This window comes from Protopterus annectens, chromosome 9.part0 (genome assembly GCF_019279795.1).
Source record: "Protopterus annectens isolate FY-2018-M chromosome 9.part0, PAN1.0, whole genome shotgun sequence".
Lineage (NCBI taxonomy): Eukaryota > Metazoa > Chordata > Ceratodontiformes > Protopteridae > Protopterus > Protopterus annectens.
The window spans coordinates 1,724,955,394-1,724,978,042 of record NC_056743.1 but is presented as its reverse complement, the minus strand read 5'-3'; positions in this window follow the sequence as shown (position 1 = coordinate 1,724,978,042).

Genomic DNA, 22,649 nt, shown 5'->3' with positions numbered 1-22,649 from the left:
ACCTCCCTTTCCTGTTCTGCAGGTAGCTGCTAGCAGCCTTGTTAGCTGTTGTCTATGACCCACTGTGAGTTTCTAGGTGTTAATTACTCATTTGTACTCCAATTACCATGCTGCAGCATTTCCTTATTGTCTTCCCATATCCTTTCTGTTTCAGCTGTGGTGCACAAGACAACCGCCACCGAGTTTCGTGCACATTTTCATCCATGTTCACATGAACTTTCGGTTACCTTGTGTGCTCTCAGCCAAGCAAAGCTATGGCTACTTCCACACCGCTATCCTGTGGCTTTGCTTAGCAACACGCAACATGGATTAGCAATGATCCGATGTGCTTTCAGCTACAGTGGCGCGCCCCTCTCTTGATGTCATGTTTACCTCCAGGCCACTCCTCGGTGTTGTGTGGTACATCCTTATGACAGTGGGGCATTTGCGATTCAGTATTACTTGACTCATTTGCATGGCATTGACTGCTAATTCCTAGTTACAGCACGGAACACTGTCACAGACCCTTAGCAACCCTTGTGCCATGGTTGTGGTGTAGCATGCATGCCATTGACTATTATGAGGATATCATGAATTGTGTTACATTGCAGTTTTATGACATCTATATATATTTTCCTTGTGATCCCGTTTGCGCACAGATGCACTGCGGTTTTACTTTGCATTGGTGTGGCCATGACATTAAATGTTATTTTTTATATGTTATGCATGTTGTTTTATGCCATTGGCTATATATTTAGCCATTGGCATATATTAACATTATAATACGTAAGTTTGGTCTGCTTTCATGGTTCTGATTTTATGTTTGACAAAATGTAAACCATTTTTTTTTTGTTTACATTTGTATATTTTTGCACTATGCCTGCACCACTTCATGAATCGCTATATATCTTCATTTGCATGCTACACTGTTGCACATGGGGTAACTAGCATACATGCGCTGGGAGCTGCGCAGCTCTGCCGTATGCTGGTAGTGCACGTGGAAACAGCTCTTACCTGAATCGCTCGGCGGCCATATTTGGCACTAGATCGCCGATGCTACTCCAGCGCCTGGCGCAAGCTTCATGAATCCCGGGGAATGTTTTTTTCTAATGTTACTTTTGATGCCTTGGACGGGGAAAGTGATGTATTTTTTTTACCCGCAATTCCGTTCTATCATGCAGTTCTTCAATTAATAATGATGTTAATGCGTATTGTTTGTTAGATACATCAAAAGTGCCTGTTAAGAGTAAATTTATTCTCCCATTTATGCATAAGGGAATACAACAGTTATCATCCATGATTAATTTTGTGGTAGATAATGCCTTTCAGAAATTTTTGAAAAATAAAAAGGGAATGAGTTATAATTTGACTAAACAGGAATGGAGGGCATTACAGGATATGAGTAAATGGCAGGAATTAGTAATAAAGCCCTCTGATAAGGACAATACAATTGTGGTACTGCATTATTTACAATATCTGAAAATGTGTATGGATCATCTGAGTAATGAAGAAGTTTATAAGGTTTCCAGTTTTTTGGAATACCAGCTAGCTATAATTAATTTTAGGGAGCTTTTGGAGAAAGGACACAGGTTAGGATATTTGTCTAAACAGGAGTTGGAAGTAAAATTTAATGTGGATGGTTGTACTTTAACTAGGTTTTACTGCCTACTGAAAATCCATAAGAGTTTATTATTCCTCCCAGGTCGACCTATACTAGCTGTGAATAATTATTTTTTACATAATGTGGGGGAAATGTTACATTCATATTTGGTGAACTTTGTGGTGAAGCTAGATTCGTATATAAAAGATTCATTTGATTTTTTGGAGAAAATCAAGTTTGTAGTTTGAGGAAATATTAGTTTGTATACAAATATAAAACACTCTGTAGGCCTGGTTCTTTTTGGGAGATAGTCCTGTAGTGAATTATGTTATTGACTTGATTTATTTTAGTTTTGTTAATATTTTTTATGAATTTAATCAGGTGATTTAACAACAGGTTCAGGGTACTGCCATGGAAGCTCCATTTACTCCCATATATGCGGACATATTAATGGGATTGTTTGAGACAAATTTTTTTATATAAATTGCATTTTTTTAAGAAGCATATTATATTTTATTTTAGATTTATTGATGATTTAATTTTTTTTTGTATAGAGAGGGTGAATCATTGGTAGAGGCTTTTGTATGTGAAATACATAATAATTGTTTTGGGTTTGAGTTTGATGGTTTACAGAGGGGAAAGTCAGTTACATTCCTGGATGTAGTTTTAAAAGGCCATGATGATGGTAGTATAAGCACTAGGGTACATAGGAAATTTGATGGAGGGCAGTTTTTAGATGGTAGAAGTTGAGTTCACCTGTTGAATGCTTTACCATATTGTGAGATGTTGAGAGTTAGTAGATTATGCAGTGATAAGAAAGTTTTGGAACAGGAACCTACTCAAACTTGTATTATGTTTAAACAGAGGGGGGTGCAGTATAAAGATTATTATTAATGCCCTTGAAAGACTGTGTCAGCTGGATTGTTTAAGTAAGAATATGTATGTATGATAGAAAACTAGAGGTGGATAATTATAATTATTTTTGTAGGAATGGTAAAAAGGTTTATTTTGTAACTGTGTTTAATTTATTGACTTGTGAGATAGTTGGTATTATTAAATTGGCCCTTTCTTTTAAGAGGAAAAAGCTGTGTTAATAATTTATGGCACACCCCTTTGAGATCTTTGAAGAGGAGACAAAGTGTAAAAGATATGTTGGTTCATAACAAATGTTGTGTACCTAAAGTGGGATATAACAAAAAATATGTAATTCTGGAATGTGGGCTTGTGGTGGTTGTTCTATATGCCATCATGTGATTAGAATGACCTCTCAACCAATTGGGGACAAATTTCAACAGAATCAGGGACAAGTCAAGGAAAAATCAGGGACAATCAGGGACACTTTTAAAATATTAGTGCTATTAACTTGAAACATTGACAGAATCAGAGCATATGAATTAATACACATTTTCTGAAGTAAAAGTAGTTTATAACTCTTAATTATTGTCATTATTCATTAAGTGTAATTCACCACCTTTCCTCCAAAACTCACTAGTTTTAGGAAGAATTAAGAGGTACAAAGTTAAAATTTGAGTCAAAATCAGGGACAGTTGAGAGGTATTATTCCTTTGATAGTATTAATGGTGTTAGATTTAAACTGATAGCGGAACATTCATGTAATACAGAAGGGGTAGTTTATGCTCTGAAATGTTCCTGCAGCCTTTTTTATATTGGTGAAAGTAAGAGGTCCTTTAAGATAAGGCTGCAGGAACAGATAAGAGTCATCAGGAATAATAAGTATGAAAGTCCAGTAGCATCTCATTTTAATACTGTTCATGGGGGGATTTATACAGACTTAAGAGGTTGTGTTTTAGAACATATTTCAGCTGAGAATGTAACCCTTTTGAAGAGCAAATTGGTATATAAAAAAAATTTTTATTTTAAAATATGGGACAGTGACACCTATTGGTTTTAATAAGGAATGTTGCTGGAAATCTCTCTTGTAAAATTTTTTTTTTGAATAATTGTTTTTTTTTACTGGATAATTGTTAATTGTTAGTAGTACTTATTGATACCAGTTCTTGTGTTTGTTATCTCCTAAAAAGCCTGTGGACCATGGTGGCAGAGAACTGTCTGTTTTAGTGTGCTCAATATTAATTAAACTTTTTATTTTATTGGCTTGTTGGCATTCATTGTGGATTTTTTAGTTTTTGCTTTTTATCTGTGGTTTTGGATATGTATCCTATCTGTTTGTGCTTTCATGCACCTGAGCCAGTAATCAAACTTGGGTCATCTAGGCTGTAGTCACAAGAATTTCTTTTCCATTTCATTCTTGAATTGTGTTTTTTTCTGGCTTATTCCTCAGGCTGAATAAGAGTTTGTCAAAGCATCTACTGTAAAAGAGGCTGAATATGCAGTTACAAAATGTAGCTTTTGTAATAGACATACTAGTGGATGTGCAGAGATCTTGTTGAGTTTGCATTCAGTTTATTGTTTTACATAGGAAGGGGTCATTGTTTGAACAGAGCAGTGTATGTGTGATGCAAACATGTAGAGATGTAAGATAATGACCAAACTGAAACCATTCCAGCTAACCTAGGGCAAGCAAAGTAGCACAGAAAAAGTATAATTGTGGTAACCTACTGAATAATGTAGTATTTTTGAAAGCATGCTCCATTTTATACAGGGATGGTGATAAATTCATCCACAGGTTGAGTGCAAAAAGAATTAAAGGAGAAAAATTAGCAGTTGTTACTTTAGCAGAGTAATGCAAAAACATGGCATTCCTATAAAAAGCTTCATAGCTTTGGATTTGTACAAGTGACCATGCTAATTAAGTGTGACTCAAACCTGAATATGATGCCAGTGATACAAACAGCTAGTTGTACAAACTTCTCCTGAGACTATTCCATGGATCAAAGCTAGCAGTGATTCTTGGTTGTACTGCTAAAGACACAATTACTTTTTTTTTTACCAGTGCTTGCTTACCATCAGTTCTCATGCCAGTTAATTGGCCCATTCATTTCCTGCAAAGTAAATCCTGATTCTAGCTTTAGTCATTCCTCTGGGGTATAAGCCATGTGCAGTGACTATCATTCAAGAATCAATAAGACTTTTCTGGTAAGTGGCTCTAAGCCTACCATGCAGCAGCTGACATAAGCACTTGCATCACTGCTAGGACCTACAATGTCCTTCCCCTTTGTGTTCCTAATTTCACACACACATACATACACACTGAGTATTACCATCAGTGGCATTGTCCTTACCTTCTGGGTACAACGCAAGCAACAGGCCTAGCTACCCAGCAGTGCAGTCACTGGGAATGTTAAAATTCCATGTGATGCAGGTATATACTGCAAGGTTCTTTCCTAGGTCCTTTGATGTTCACAAACATTGTGAATGAAATGGTGAATCAGTGTGGTAATGTCAGAGTTGTTTAGTAAGTAACGTAACAGTCACTGGTAATGTTACAATGACTACATGTACAAAATGGTAAAAAAGGAGGTTGATTCTGATGCTGATACAAGACTTCATTTGAATGGTGGCAATGGGCAGACAGGAATTATTAATCCACAACCCTTGTGGAATGAGTAGGCTGACATCCATCCAGTCAGTCGCTGACTATCTTACCCTGCCAGATTTCCCATTGTCTGACTGACTAACTTAGCGCTAGTAACCTGGGGCACAGTCTGAGTTGCAGCTCATGACACAATTATCAATTAAGTTGAGGGATACAGGAAGGAATAGCAGAGAATATGTTCACTTTATCTGCACTGAGATGTAGTCTTAGATTGAGGACCATGTTTTGGAATGTATGGAAGTACTCAGGTTATCTTTAATAGCTGTAATGTAATTGACAGAGCAATGGCAGATTTATCTACATACTAAACAACTCTGACATTACCACACTGATTCACCATTTCATTCACAATGTTTGTGAACATCAAAGGACCTGGGACAGAACCCTGCATTATATACCTTCATCACGTGGAATGAGGAAAGTGTGGTAGCGATTCTAACAATTTGTATTCTGTAAGGTAATAGAGAATGACCTTGATGTTTTATATGTTAGTGCTAAACACTGTATGGTCTGTAAAAGCTTTGAGTGACTGGCCATATGAAAAGCATTGGAAAGGTTAAGAAGTAGTTGGCCTACTCATCTGCCTTGTCCCTGTATGATGAAATTAATTTGGCTCTATACAGGAGTGCAGTATCAGTACCACTATTATGCTGTAACTTGTGATCTGTACTGGAAAAGAAATTAGAATCATTTCACAGCTGTTGATGGAGACAGTTCCCAAGGACCGTAAGTATAGTAAATGGTTCTAGTAACAATTTTTAGAAATTCAGAAGGTTGTTTATCCCTGGATGGTGATCATGATTAGTTAGTCAGGGTCATTGCTGACTGATAATATGTAAATAATAAATATAATGGAAGTATCGTCAGACAGGAGTTCAAAACTTTCAGTATATTTATCCGAAATTAGTTTTTTGATCGGACCGTACAAGGGTTTCAAGCATATTAGCGATATTAGAGTCACTGAGATGATGGTAAGATGATGATGTAGGACCATGGCCCAGATGGTAGGAAGGGGTTTCTAACATATTAGTGATATCAGTGTCACTGACATGATGGTAAGATGATGATGTAGGGTCATGGCCCAGATGGTAGGAAGGGGTTTCTAACATATTAGTGATATCAGAGTCACAGAGATGATTGTAAGATGATGACATAGTGTTGTGGCCCAGATAGTAGGAAGGGGTTTCCTAACATATTAGTGATATCAGCATCACTGAGATGATGGTAAGATGATGACATAGTGCTGTGGCCTAGATGGTAGGAAGGGGTTTCTAACATATTAGCAGTATCAGAGTCACTGAGATGATGGTAAGATGATGATGTAGGACTGTGGCCCAGATGGTAGAAAGGGGTTTCTGTCATATTAGTGATATCACAGTCACTGAGATGATGGTAGGATGATGACATAGCACTGTGGCCCAAATGGTAGGAGGGGGTTTCTAACATATTAGCGATATCAGAGTCACTGAAACAATGGTAAGATGATGATGTAGTGCTGTGACCCAAATAGTAGGAGGGGGTTTCTAGCATATTAGCAATAGCGTCACTGAGATGACTGTAAGATGATGATGTAGTGCTGTGGCCCAGGTGGTAGGAAGGAGTTTCTAACATATTGGTGATAGCAGTGTCACTGAGATGACGGTAAGATGATTATGTAGTGCTGTGGCCCAGATGGTGTGAAGGTACCATTAGCTTTGAAAGAACAGCTTTTTGTTAACGATAGTCATTTCTGACTTGATTATGGACTCATCTGAAATTGACATGAAACAAATTATCATTTGTTGGCTTGAAAATGTATCAAAGGTGATCTCTTGCTGTCATCATGGTTTTCATTTTTTGAAGTAATTCTTGGCAGATTTATAGACTGGACCAACCCTGTCAATCTTTGAATTAAAAATGCAGTTAAAGTAAGAAGCTGCTTCGCAGAGGAGTACAGAAGTGTTGCCAAAATCCATCGCTAGAGTGCTTCTTACAAATATTTTAGTCTTTCTCAGAAATGAGCAGATATATGAAATCTGTTGCTAACTGATGAAATGATTCATCAACCATTGATGGGCTGTTTCCAAGAGGGACAAGCCTCCAAGTTACTTCAAGCAATTTTGAAAAACACTCTGAATGGTAAGAATGAAGGTAGGGTGTCAGACAGGAAACATACAAATTAGTCATGATAGAAAACTATAACCCCTCCAGCACATTTATGGCTCCTGTCCACACTCTTGATAGTTTAACTAGATATAGTAAAGTTTTTATCATTGCCTGCCAGTTTTAGGCATCTTTCCAAAACTACAGGGATGTCAGATAGGTTAATCAAGAGGCAACTATGTATTATGTCAGATCTCTTGTGTATGCCTTTCTGCATTAATGCAGACAATTCTGATACCTGAGGCTTAGATAATTTGATGTTTATAGGTCCACTGGATACACATATATTTTGAGGTCTATCAGTTTTCTGGATGCCACTAGACAGAGGTGGATTGTGAGATATTAGAGATGTAATTACTAGATTTGTTTTTGCCTTACAGTGCTTATTAGGGTTTAAATGGAGAAAATATTTGGGGCAATAAGGTATGTGTTGTACCACATTATAAGGCCTCAATGTTTTGGGATAAAATGGTAAGTGTACAATAGAGACCAGTTCCTGAATTTGGATACTGATAAGTAGTTGCACACACTGTTTGTGGAACACAAAGCTCACCAAGCGAATAATAAGTCAACAAGTTAATAGCCTTGTGTGATATGGTAGTATTTATACTGGGTGTTTTCACATGTAATTTGATGGGACTGCATTGCATCAATGCAGCCATCATGGATCTGAGTCATGGATCTATAACTCTACATAGCTTAGGATAGAGGAGCTGGGGCAATAGGGTCTGATGAAGGCTGGGCAGATAGGCCTCACTTACCATAGCAGGAATTTCCAAAATGGGGATGACCTAAACATTTTCCTCCTAAGTTTACACAAAGACTTGCAGAAAATGTGAAGTGTCCATGGGGACTGACCAGTGGAATTCCCTGTTATCTGTACTGCTTGATACAGAGACAATAAGAACACTGCACTAATGATGACCACAGGAGAACGAGGTAAGATTTCTTACACCATCCACTCAATGAAGTGTGACTTTGTCCTTCTGGATTATGTTGTGGGGTGAAATTATACATGGAGGTAACTATCTACAAAGGAATGAATAAAGTTATTTATTTCCAACTTTCACTCTCTGCACAATGTACTATACATAGTAGTACAGCAGTCTATAAAACCCTATATGCAGACTGCTGCCATTGCTTAAATCAAAATGAACTTTCTTAGTATGGAGGGTTAATAACATGTGGAGTTGTGTACATTTTCATATCAGAATTGTACAAATAAAATGTGTCATTCAGTTCTAGTACAAAGCAACAACAGGCTACATCTGAGGACATTTATACCAGTAACACCATTCTGCAGGTAGGAAATGTATCAGAATAGACAGGAAATGGTGGTAGCTAGATTCTCTAATTAGACTGACTTAGTGACTCCACTTCTCAGCTGCATTCTGAAGTGTCTCACAAAACTCACATACATTGGTCCTGCTGTATAAATGGCATTGTGAAGCTTTGCTTTATAATTTCAAGCACTGATGTCCTTAAATATTGGGCTTATACCTGGTACTATATAGAATTAGATGAAGAAAAATGTAAGTTACTCAGATTCATAGGTTCATAGGTTGGTACTAGGTTATCAGCCCTAGGGCCTATACAAGCCTAGCCATAACAATTCCCTGACTATTTCTTCCCACACTATTTACTTCCCTGGACCCTGTATAGAATACTCAGCCTGAAATGTCATTCAGTGTGCACACCATACACACAGAGACACACACATACACACACACACACACACACACACACACACAAGCATACACATGCATGTGCGCACCCAAGACACATGTATACAAACACACACACACACATAAACATACATATAGATGGACAATATTGAAGATCATTAGCTCACATAACTGCAAGTCTTTGACAAATAAGAGGTTTCCAGAGAACCTGTCAGAAACCCATGTTTATGTGTAGATGACATACAATTTCTGGGTCTATATTACTGCGTCAAAAGACATGTTCGCTGAACACGTCTTACTCGACATGGAAATATTGACATCAAAAACTCGAATGGCCGAGTTAGCAAACTTTTTCCCATAGAGAAAATAAACACACTTTCAATCCCTACAACATGGGGGGGGCGTCACCCCCACCCCCACCCCCCTAACTAAATATACCAACTCCAAGATCACACTACAGTGGGGAAAAGGGCAAATCCCTGATGATGGGTGAGCGACTTTTTTCCCCTGGGAAAAATTTTGCTGACTTGGCCATTCTGGTTTTTGACAAGTCAATATTTCCATGTCACTTAAGATGTGTTCGCCGAACATGTCTTTCAACAAAGTAATATAGACTCACAATTTCCACACAAAAAGCAGAGGGCACTGCAGGTGAGAAACAAACAAGTGGTATACCCTATTAATGGAAATCACACATATCAAAAATCACTTTTCCATGTTAGCTTTGTGTCATACACTCAAAAATTTTCATTTCAAACATTACATACCTACTTGTACCACATTCAAATCATTTTATAGTTCTAGCAAATTTCCATTAGTCACATATTACAGTTTCCTCATCCTTCAATTAAAACTAGATTATAAGGTCTACCCCCTCTGCTCTTTATCTATCCTCCTTTCCTATTCTAAAGCTCAACCCTTTTGCTTCTTTTTCTCTGCTTTCCACGACCCCCCCCTTTGTAGTTTTTCTTTCCAAAGGGCATCATATTTCTGTTTTAAACCTGTAACCTAGCTATTACTCACTGCCCCCCACCTACTTTGTTATCATTTTTCCTGTTTTCTACCTTTTCTCAATTAATGTTTCCTGACCCCATGGTTTAGCATTTCCTTTTTCAACTAACTCACCATTAATAACAGTTCTCTCGTCTCTTCTATCCCTGTATAAGAATAATAACAACCCTCATCCCATTTGCTAGTTTCTTACCAGCTCTGAGACTTTTAAGTCCTTCACTGCCTCATTGCATTTCTTATCACTCTTATGCATCCCACCTTTCTTGCTCACCTTTCTTTTAATTTACCAAAAACAATAATTTCTTTCCATACCACAAAAAATATCCATTTACCCTATACCTTCTTTCACTACTCTGCTCCATTCAAACCACTTTCTTCCTACCTTTTTTGAATTCTCACTCCTACTCCCCTTCTTTTACCTCACTATCCTTCTAACCACTCCAGTGTACATCAGCCAGTCTTCCCTCCTCAGATGAAAAGCCTCTCCTATTTGTTCAAAAGTCATAAATTGTCCTTTATTTCAGTCATACTGCAACTGCTTCACATATTTATTTATTTTATTTATTTTATTTAACATTTGTTAACCGGGCTAGTCCAGCTGGATATATTTCCATTTTCTGCAGAGGCCCAAGGAGAAAAGCTCCAATTGTAAAACATACCACCACCACACCAAAAGGTTTAAAATAGACAAAAAGGAATTAGCTATAAATTCTAGGAAGACAAAAGGACATACTATACTAGATACATCATACATTTACAGAACATTTTACAGCATGTAAGTCTAGGGCGATCCCAAGACACTATTAGAAAAATACCTTTAAAACTTTGGTAAATCTAGTTTATGCAGACAGTTACTTTTCCTAAGGATTATTTGCTAGACATATTATTAGAAAAAAAAAGGAAGGGAGAGAAAAAAAAGGAGGGTATATTAATCAAGAGGCAGGGAATACTACCAACAGGGTACATTGATATCTCAGCAGACAAGAATCTAATTGTTGTCAAGTAGTAGAGATTACTTAAGTACCTTCTAATTTAGGGGAGAATATAGGAAAGAGAATAGGAGAGTGGGAGGCCAAGAGATGACAATGAGAAGTCCAGAGGATCAGTCTGGGTAACAGCAAGGGCATAGCCAGTGATTTTTAAGGTATGCCTTAAGACTTTGCTTGAAGAGAGAGAGGGATGGAAGTGTGGTAAGGTCAGAGGGCAAGAGGTTCCATTATTTTCCCACGGTATTTGAGAATAGTGAGTCACCAGCTAAGTTGTTTGACTTGGTGGTCCTAGTAAGTAGTTTATTGGAGGAGCGTAAGGACTCAAGATTCCTATTGGGTGATATAAGGTTGTTTAGTACTGGTGTATTATTAGGTTGATAAAAAATTTTATGAGTGATGGTAAGTTGGGAAAGTATCAGAAGGTTTTTTTAGTTTCAGCCAGTCTAGTTGATGAAGGTTATGACAATGGTGAGTTCTATATGGGTTTCCAGTGGCAAATCTAGCAATACTATTATAGGAGTTGGCTAGTTTGGTAAGATTACTTTTTTTTAGATTAGTATATATGGGAGCTGCATACAGTAGTGTTGAAATTAGGTGGGAGTGGGCAATAGTCTTTCTGGCAGTTGGAGTCAAGAAAGGTTTTATCCTATATAGGGAGCCCAGTTTTTTATTAACAGATTTAATGGTGTTATTAATGTGAATGTCAAAGGTGAGATTATTATCAATTGTAATTCCTAATAGTTTGGTGGAAAAGTCTGGGGATATAAGGGTACCATTGCTAGATTGAATGGAGAAATCTATGAGGGTTGACTTAGTGTTTGGCATAAACAATAGTAGCTTGGTCTTTTTTGTGTTCAAAAGAAGGCACCGTCTAGAGAACCATGACTCTACAGTGTTGAAAGCTGTTTGGGTTAAAGACTGAAGTTCAGATATAGAGCTGGCAGAGCATATGATTGTAGAATCATCAGCATATTGTATACAGGTGGTTAGAGGAATGGCTATTTGAAGGTCATTGATGAATAATGAGAATAGGAGTGGACCAAGAATGGATCCTTGAGGGACTCCTAGAAATGGGAAGGTGAGAAGATAGTTGATTGTCCCAAAGGACTGCTTGCTGTCTATTACTAAGGTAGGACTTAAACCAGAGAATTGCTTTGGTGTCAAGAGAGAAGGATGACAGAGTATTCAAGAGTAGGCGATGGTTAACCATATCAAAGGCTTTAGACAGGTCGAGAAAGAGTGCTGATGAGAGGCTGTTATTATTGCGGTTATTATTAATGGTGTTGGTGAAGGATAGGAGAGCTGAGGTGGTACTATGATAAGGCCTGAAACCATGCTGACAGTTAGCTAGAATGTTATGTTTTAGTAAGTGGTTCATAAGCTGTTGGTGAATAAATTTTTCCATAATTTTGGCTATTGGAGAAAGGAGGGCTATAGGCCTGTAGTTAGAATAGTCAGTAGCGTTACCTCCTTTGTGTAAAGGAATAATATGAGAGATTTTCCAGAGATCTGGAATGGTTCCTTCAGTTATGGTATGGTTAATCAGGATGGATATAGGACAGGCAACTACTTTGGCAGCTTGCTGAAGGTATTCAGATGGCAAGTTATCGGCTGAGGGGGTACAAGGTTTGAGTTTGTGGATAAGTTTATAGATGTAGGAGGTAGGGATGGGTTTTAGTTGGAATGTAGGCTGAGTATGAGGTAAGGAGTTAGGTAGATCAGAGTTATCTGTTGCTAGTTGGTTGGCTAGAGATTGTACGGCATTTGTGAAGTAAGTGTTAAAGGTATTGGCAGTTTGATGGGAGGTATTGTTTTCTGACCCTAGAGGGGAAGGAGAGCTAGATTGGCCAAGGTGAAGGAGGTTATTTATGCTTGCCCAGAACTTTTGTGGATTAGTGTGGTGATTTTGCTGCAGTTTGCAAAAGTAGTTTTTTTTATCAGAGAGAATTGCTTTTTTTGTAGCATTTCTCAACTGTCTAAAGGTTTGTTTATCTGGGGTATTTCTGGTTGCTCTCCACTTAGTCCAGGACTTATTTCTAAGTAAACTTTTTTGTCTGGTATCTTTTGAGAGCCATGGGGCAGGTTTGGATTTTGTTCTAATGGATTGTTTAGGTGCATGTCTGTCAAGGATTGTTAAGAATTTGTTGTTGAAATATTTAGCAGCTTCTTCAAGAGGGAGAGTTTTTAGAGGGTTCCAGTCACAGGCACTAAGTTCTGTTTGAAATAGTGCAGGGTGAAAATTATGTATAGTGCAGGCTGAAAATTATTATATGTTATTCCTTTTCTTTCCCACTCACTTACCACCTTCCAGTATACTTACTGCTATCTGTCAGAAGTCCCCTGTGGTGTTCTTAGATATATCTTCAAATCTACATGCTACTCACTTTATCTACCTAAACGTATTCTTTCTCCTCTTCGTGTCATTGTTTTCCTACACTTTTCCTCTAACCTTCTTGCTCTCTAAACCACTCAGTGCTCACACTGTATTTATCACAACTGCATACCTCTTGAATGTGGCTGTACACCATTCCCCACAACCTTCCTCAATAACCTTTTTATTCTATAAACCACTCAGCCCTTTCTTGCACTGTACTTATCACTACTGCATGCCTCTTGAATGTGGTTATACACCCCCCCACAACCTTCCTCACTAACCTTCTTGTTCTCTAAACCACTCAGTGCTCACACTGTATTTATCACTACTGCATACCTCTTGAATGTGGCTGTATACCATTCCCCACAACCTTCCTCACTAACCTTCTTATTCTGTAAACCAGTCAGTCCTTGCACTGTATTTATCACTACTGCATGCCTCATGAATGTGGTTATACACCCCCCCACAACCTTCCTCACTAACCTTCTGATTTCATGATTCTCCCAAAGCCTTCTTCACTAACCTTCTTATTCTGTAAACCTCTCAGTGCTCACACTGTATTTATCACTACTGCATACCTCTTGAATGTGGCTGTATACCATTCCCCACAACCTTCCTCACTAACCTTCTTATTCCCTAAACCACTCAGTGCTCACACTGTATTTATCACTACTGCATACCTCTTGAATGTGGCTGTACACCATTCCCCACAACCTTCCTCACTAACCTTTTTATTCTCTAAACCACTCGGCCATTTCTTGCACTGTACTTATCACTACTGCATGCCTCTTGAATGTGGTTATACACCCCCCCACAACCTTCCTCACTAACCTTCTTATTCTGCAAACAAGTCAGTCCTTGCACTGTATTTATCACTACTGCATGCCTCTTGAATGTGGTTATACACCCCCCCACAACCTTCTTCACTAACCTTCTGATTTCACCATTCTCCCAAAGCCTTCTTCACTAACCTTCTTATTCTGTAAACCTCTCAGTCCTCACGCTGTATTTATCACTACTGCATGCCTCTCGAATGTGGTTGTACAACACTCTCCCACAACCTTCCTCACTAACCTTCTTATTCTGTAAACCACTCAGTCCTCGCACTGTATTTATCACTATTGCATACCTCTTGAATGTGGCTGTACACCATTCCCCACAACCTTTCCTCAATAACCTCCTTATTCTGTAAACCAGTCAGTCCTTGCACTGTATTTATCACTACTGCATGCCTCTTGAATGTGGTTATACACCCCCCACAACCTTCTTCACTAACCTTCTGATTTCACCATTCTCCCAAAGCCTTCTTCACTAACCTTCTTATTCTGTAAACCTCTCAGTCCTCACGCTGTATTTATCACTACTGCATGCCTCTCGAATGTGGTTGTACAACACTCCCCACAAACGTTCTCACTAACCTTCTTACTCTGTAAACCAGTCAGTCCTTGCACTGTATTTATCACTACTGCATGCCTCTCAAATGTGGTTGTACACCATTCCCCACAACCTTTCTCACTACCGTTCTTACTCTGTAAACCAGTCAGTCCTTGCACTGTATTTATCACTACTGCATGCCTCTTGAATGTGGTCGTACACCATTCCCCACAACCTTCCCCACTAACCTTCTTATTCTGTAAACCAGTCAGTCCTTGCACTGTATTTATCACTACTGCATGCCTCTTGAATGTGGTTGTACACCATTCCCCACAACCTTCCTCACTAACCTTCTTATTCTGTAAACCAGTCAGTCCTTGCACTGTATTTATCACTACTGCATGCCTCCTGAATGTGGTCGTACGCCATTCCCCACAACCTTTCTCAATAACCTCCTTATTCTGTAAACCAGTCAGTCCTTGCACTGTATTTATCACTACTGCATGCCTCTTGAATGTGGTTGTACACCATTCCCCACAACCTTCCTCACTAACCTTCTTACTCTGTAAACCAGTCAGTCCTTGCACTGTATTTATCACTACTGCATGCCTCTTGAATGTGGTCGTACACCCCCCCACAACCTTCTTCACTAACCTTCTTATTCTGTAAACCAGTCAGTCCTTGCACTGTATTTATCACTACTGCATGCCTCCTGAATGTGGTCGTACACCCCCCCACAACCTTCTTCACTAACCTTCTTATTCTGTAAACCAGTCAGTCCTTGCACTGTATTTATCAATACTGCATGCCTCTCGAATGTGGTTGTACACCATTCCCCACAACCTTCCTCACTAACCTTCTTACTCTGTAAACCAGTCAGTCCTTGCACTGTATTTATCACTACTGCATGCCTCCTGAATGTGGTCGTACACCATTCCCCACAACCTTCCTCACTAACCTTCTTATTCTCTAAACGACTCAGTCCTTGCACTGTATTTATCACTACTGCATGCCTCTCGAATGTGGTTGTACACCATTCCCCACAACCTTCCTCACTAACCTTCTTACTCTGTAAACCAGTCAGTCCTTGCACTGTATTTATCACTACTGCATGCCTCTTGAATGTGGTCGTACACCCCCCCCCCACAACCTTCTTCACTAACCTTCTTATTCTGTAAACCAGTCAGTCCTTGCACTGTATTTATCACTACTGCATGCCTCCTGAATGTGGTCGTACACCCCCCCACAACCTTCTTCACTAACCTTCTTATTCTGTAAACCAGTCAGTCCTTGCACTGTATTTATCAATACTGCATGCCTCTCGAATGTGGTTGTACACCATTCCCCACAACCTTCCTCACTAACCTTCTTACTCTGTAAACCAGTCAGTCCTTGCACTGTATTTATCACTACTGCATGCCTCCTGAATGTGGTTGTACACCATTCCCCACAACCTTCCTCACTAACCTTCTTATTCTCTAAACGACTCAGTCCTTGCACTGTATTTATCACTACTGCATACCTCTTGAATGTGGTTGTACACCATCCCCCACAACCTTCTTCACTAACCTTCTTATTCTGTAAACCAGTCAGTCCTTGCACTGTATTTATCACTACTGCATGCCTCTTGAATGTGGTTGTACACCCCGCCACAACCTTCCTCACTAACCTTCTTACTCTGTAAACCAGTCAGTCCTTGCACTGTATTTATCACTACTGCATGCCTCCTGAATGTGGTCGTACACCATTCCCCACAACCTTCTTCACTAACCTTCTTACTCTGTAAACCAGTCAGTCCTTGCACTGTATTTATCACTACTGCATGCCTCTCGAATGTGGTCGTACAGCATTCCCCACAACCTTCCTCACTAACCTTCTTACTCTGTAAACCAGTCAGTCCTTGCACTGTATTTATCACTACTGCATGCCTCCTGAATGTGGTCTTACACCATTCCCCACAACCTTCCTCACTAACCTTCTTATTCTGTAAACCAGTCAGTCCTTGCACTGTATTTATCACTACTGCATGCCTCCTGAATGTGGTTATACACCCCCCCACAACCTTCCTCACTAACCTTCTGATTCTGTAAACCAGTCAGTCCTTGCACTGTATTTATCACTACTGCATGCCTCCTGAATGTGGTCGTACACCACTCCCCACAACCTTCCTCACTAACCTTCTTATTCTGTAAACCAGTCAGTCCTTGCACTGTATTTATCACTACTGCATGCCTCCTGAATGTGGTCGTACACCCCCCCACAACCTTCCTCACTAACCTTCTTATTCTGTAAACCAGTCAGTCCTTGCACTGTATTTATCACTACTGCATGCCTCCTGAATGTGGTCGTACACCATTCCCCACAACCTTCCTCACTAACCTTCTTACTCTGTAAACCAGTCAGTCCTTGCACTGTATTTATCACTACTGCATGCCTCCTGAATGTGGTCGTACACCACTCCCCACAAACGTTCTCACTCCCATTCTTTCCATTCCTGGTCTGCTTCTCATATACTCTTTCACAAATCTACTGCAGTCATCCTGCATCCTGTCTAACCACACTGCTGATTACTTTTTATCCATCCATTCACAACCCCATTTACCCATTTTTGCACATGGGGATGGGGTGTCACTTCAACAGTGACAATCATCTAGAGCCAAGGTTTACATTGTCAGGTGGCACATTACGTATACCAAACATTCTTATCCTCACTATCGTTATCCTCCTGGTAATCGTATTCACGTTTGTGCATACTTGTCCAAGCCTCGCCTTTACTATGTACCCCAACTTCTCCCAATTTTCCTCCTTAACTCCTCCACTGTAGGGCACACCTTGACTCCCAAATACTTCTCCCCTCTCTTCAACCATGACAAGTTTGGATTATGAACTCCCTTCTCCACCCCATTACTAAGAACTTCTTAGGATAGAGCAACAAACTTTATTCTTTGCCAAGTTTTGCAAACATTTTTAACACATGAGGCAGCATCCCTACTAATCATCAAATGGATTTATACTATTATTATGTCTTTTACTCCACAAATTTCTATCAATTTATCTTCCAGACAAATTTACCATTAATGTGAAAAATCCCCAAGGATAAAAGACAGCCATGTCTTGTTCCACTCCTTGAACAGACCCTGTCCATGAAACTCTTCTTTAAAATACTCTGACCATAGAGTGAACATAGAGTTTTAATGCTCTGCACAGCATGTCCAGCCCCCAAAATATGATCCAGACTTTCTAAGAATTAATTCCTAGTTTAGCAAATCAGAAGCATTCTGTATATAAATAAGTATCACCCTTGCTCTAGAGATGATCTACCTATCACAAAACCCACTTGAGTGTCCCTAGCACTCCTGGTAGGAAGACATCTATTCGAGTTGTAAATACTCTACTCATTATATTGGCATCATTATTACACAGTAATGTTGGACTCTCCACCCCACCCCCACATTTACCTGTATAGAAAACTATCATTTCTGCCTGCAAATAGACTTCGGCATCACCACCTCTTCCACTATCCTATTAAACTGATATGCCACACATTCTATTTATTGTGCCCCTTCTAATTTAAAACAGTTACAGCATTATTTACCATCCCCAGCTCTACTTTTTCATGTACTATTTATCTAGTCTAGTTCTCATTTATCATTTTCATTATCTGTCATTCTTCAATATCATTTATCTGTCTAGTTATCATTAACTCTATTAAAACCTACCTATCCAAGCATGATTTATTATATTTTAACAGATATGTATTAATAACTCTGAAAAAGTATGTATCTTATGGAATAATATGGTCTATGCATCTAATGTTGTAACATGTTCTATGCCATTAGTTTTGTATTGTCTTGTTTTGCTTTATTTGGAGCTTTTCTCCCCAGGCCTCCGCTGAAAATGGACATGTATCCAGTCGGACTATCCCGGTCAACAAATGTAAAATAAATAAAATAAATAAATAAATGTATCTAATCATCACCACAACCTTTCCTGAAATCACCACTTTATGCACCTCAACTCTTAGACTTCCTATTTCTAAATATGTCTTCCCTTCCCCTCATAAAACTTCCTCAACTTGTCTCTTATCTCCTTGTGCTGAGTGACCCTCTTACCATCCTTTGCCTCTATTCTCAGCATCCCTAGCTTCTTCTTCGAATCACTGATTTTGTGTACTGACAACCTGACATTAACGTCTTCCTTATTTTATAATTATCACTCTTCTGTACTTTTTTCTGTATCTGCTTTTCCTCTAACTTTTACATCTACCTAATCCTCCTGATTTTAATCATAGGTTCATAGTTTGGTACGAGGCTATCGGCCCTAGGGCCTATACAAGCCTAGCCATAACAATTCCCTGGATATTTCTTCCCACAATATATAGTTCCCTGGACCCCTGTGTAGCAGGGTGACTGACGTGATCGCCTGCATGAATTTCCTATCTCCCATCCAATTGTTAAGGTTCCTTTTGAAGAGGGCCAAGGAGGCGCTCTCCTTGATATGTATGGGCAGTCTATTCCAGAGTATGGGGAGTCTCTGAGTCAGGAACCTATCCCTCCAGCATGTTTTATTCATTGTGATGACAAGGTTTAGATTCCTGGAGCATGTGGCTCTGAGGGAATGGGATTTCTTTAAGTGGAGCATGTCAAACAGCTCAGGGTTTGATATGGCATTGTATGTTAAGCAGAGATCACCTCTGAGTAGATGATATGCCACAGAGTATAACTGGAGTTTTTTTAGACAGTCAGTATAGGGCATCTGCTTTAGGCCTGTGATTCTTTTAGTGAGGTATTTATAGGGCATCTGCTTTAGGCCTGTGATTCTTTTAGTGAGGTATTTCTGCGGCCTTTCCAGCTGTTGCAGATGTGTTGTGAGGTACATACCAAATGGGGCATTATACTCTATAATGGGTCTAATGGGGGATGAGTACAGTGGGACAATGACATCCTTTTTTCTGGATGAAAAGCCTTTAGTGATGAGGTGTGCCACATAGAAGGATTTCCTGACTGTTGTAGCAGTGTGGTTATTGAAGGTGAGACCACTGTCCACCTGTGTCCCTAAGTCTCTCAGCACACTTCATCATCTTCTCTTCCATGAATTCTTCCTCCTCTTTTATGTCTTCTTGTTTCAGCCTTATTTCCTTTTCTAACTCCATTAACCTATCCTGCCTCCACCTATTTTCCATTCTTTATTACCCCCTGCCTCCACCCAACAAGCTGCCTTAAGTCCATCATATTCCCTTATTCCTATCTCTTTCACCTTTAGACTCATTTATTTAAAACACTTAACCATTTTCTGCAGCCACTCAAACTGATCTATTCCTTTCCACTTACTTAGATTCCATTGCCATAACGTATGTCCTTCCCTCCATTCCTTCAACACCATAATTAATAAGGATTGATCTGATACCCCTTTTTGCATATGCATGTTGCTTCCGCTTTACATTGATTTTGGCATCTAGCAAACCTTAACCTAATCCCCTGCTTACTTTACTCTCGGCTAAATTTAAACTGCCACACATTGCACACTTCTCTTTCCATGCATCTTAACACTAATAACCTTCTCATAGTCGTCCTTAGATGTTTCTAACATTTCACACTGAACTCCAACTTCATAAATAGCCCATCCAAATTTGGCTCAACACTAGTTCAGAATCATCTCTACGTACCACTCTCTCACCTTTCTTTTTCACTCTTTGTCTCACCTCAACATACCCCATCATTACTTCATCTTCATCCACATTTGGGAGGTAATATGAAACTTTCACTACTCTTTTGTCCTGAGGTGTACATCTGCACCACACCGATCTCCAGTCCTACCTGTCACTCTTTTTTTCTAATCTTCAGCTTCTTTGGCTAATATCATGCTCCTCGTCATCCTCCAGCCAGGCTCAGTCTTCTCCAATCCATTTCTATCCTTTCTTCTCTCTCTTCTCTTTTTTCCCTCACTGACAACTTAAGGCCCCAGAATCACATTATATTCAGTCCATTCCTCTGAATTATACCTGTAACACAGTCCATTTTTGTAATGTTCACCCCTTGATTCTCCACACTTCACCAGCTGAACAAAAAAGGTCTTGAGGCATGCCAAATAGACACACTAATGTTTACCCAAGACAGTATATATATATAATATATATATATATATATATATATATATATATATATATATATATATATATATATATATTATATATATATATATATAATATATATATATATATATATATATATATATATATATATATCCACAAAAAACGATAGAATCCCACATAAAATATAAAATAACCACCAAAAGGAAGCAGCAGTTCAATCAGGATGAAGGCTTTTTCCAGCTAATAATCCAAACGTCAATGCTGAGTTAAAACTTCTTTATTTCAAAGAACAAAATGTGAGCGCTTTCGCAGAGATACTCTCCGCTTCTTCAGACATTACAAAATCAAGCAGTCATCATCAGTTATATAGCAAACATCAATCAAGCAATGATTCAATTAACCAAATTAGCTCAATCTTAAAATTACTACTTGGTAGTACTGTTGAAACAACCTGCTTCTATAAAAACCTAAAGAACACATTAGATACCAAAGTATCCTATATAACACTTAGCAAAAAGTGCACCAACTAAAACAAAAACAAACTTTACAATGATACATAACTCTAAAATAAATATGTATAAAACCCTTAAAATATGAATCTTGAACCCATCTACCGGAGGGCTCTGGCTTTAAGAACAGGCTTAATAGTAACACTTTCATTTAGACCCCTCCCCCTGTGTGCTGCCAGTCTAAAGATCCATTTTAACTCAGCCTGTTCTGTTAGATTAACAATATCACCCAGCCTAATGTTAGGATATTGTACATGCAATACTTGATAATAAAATACATGGTCAGATCCTTCTAAAAGTGTATGCTTAGCTAGCGCACTACAATCTTGCTTCCTTTCCAAACAATATACATGGTCTCTAATCCTCTCTCTCTTAATGATCTGTTGGTCTTACCAACATAGTATTTGAAACATTTGCCACAGTGTGCAACATACACAATATTGCGCATGTTGCAAGTACTGTGATTCCTCAATTCCCATAGATAACCTGTATCCGGGTTCTTAAAGAAACGGGATTCATCTATAAATATACATTGCGGACAACTACCACATTTCCTTGTGCCAAATGGCACAACATTTTCCACTGACGATGGACAAGCACCTATATTCCTATAGCAAAGATGTTGCTTTAAACATTTCATATTTTTATAAGTAAACAATGGTTTGTCTCCCACTAGGTTTCTTGTTTTTTCATCAACCAATAAAATATTCCAGCTAGCCACTATTGCTTGTTTAATCTTATCTGTGTTGCCACCGAATGGTAGCAACACTGATAAAGATCTATTAGAGCCAGCGGCTGGAACAGTTTCTATCTTTTTCTCTGAGAAATAAGGTTTGGCTCTATTGCCCCTCATCCCCGATACTTCAGCGTATCTCTCAACTATAAGTTTTTCCTCATAGCCTCTGGACAAAAAATCTGATTTTAGCCTATCCAACTCATCTTGTAACCTCACTTCCTCACAGCACAATCATGTTGCTCTAATTGCCTGCCCTTTCACAATATTCCCAAATATGGATGGATTGTGCATGCTATTCCTATGCAAAAAAGAAGCTCTATAACAAGCCTTCCTATAAACAGAGGTTTTAAACTCAGAACCCTCTTTATACACAGATATATCCAAGAAATCAATGCTTTTCCAAGAATGTGTTACAGTAAATCTAAGAAATGAACTACTGCTATTCAAGTTCATACGAAAGGACATGAGACTATCCACAGTGCCATGCCAAATGAAAAAAAGATCATCCACAAAATGCCTATAAAACAGAATTTGGCCATTGCCTAGCAAATGGTTCCTTTCCCATGCCACCATGACCAAATTCGCATAGGTGTTGGCACAGCTAGTGCCCATCGCTATCCCTTTCTTCTGTAAATAGCAACC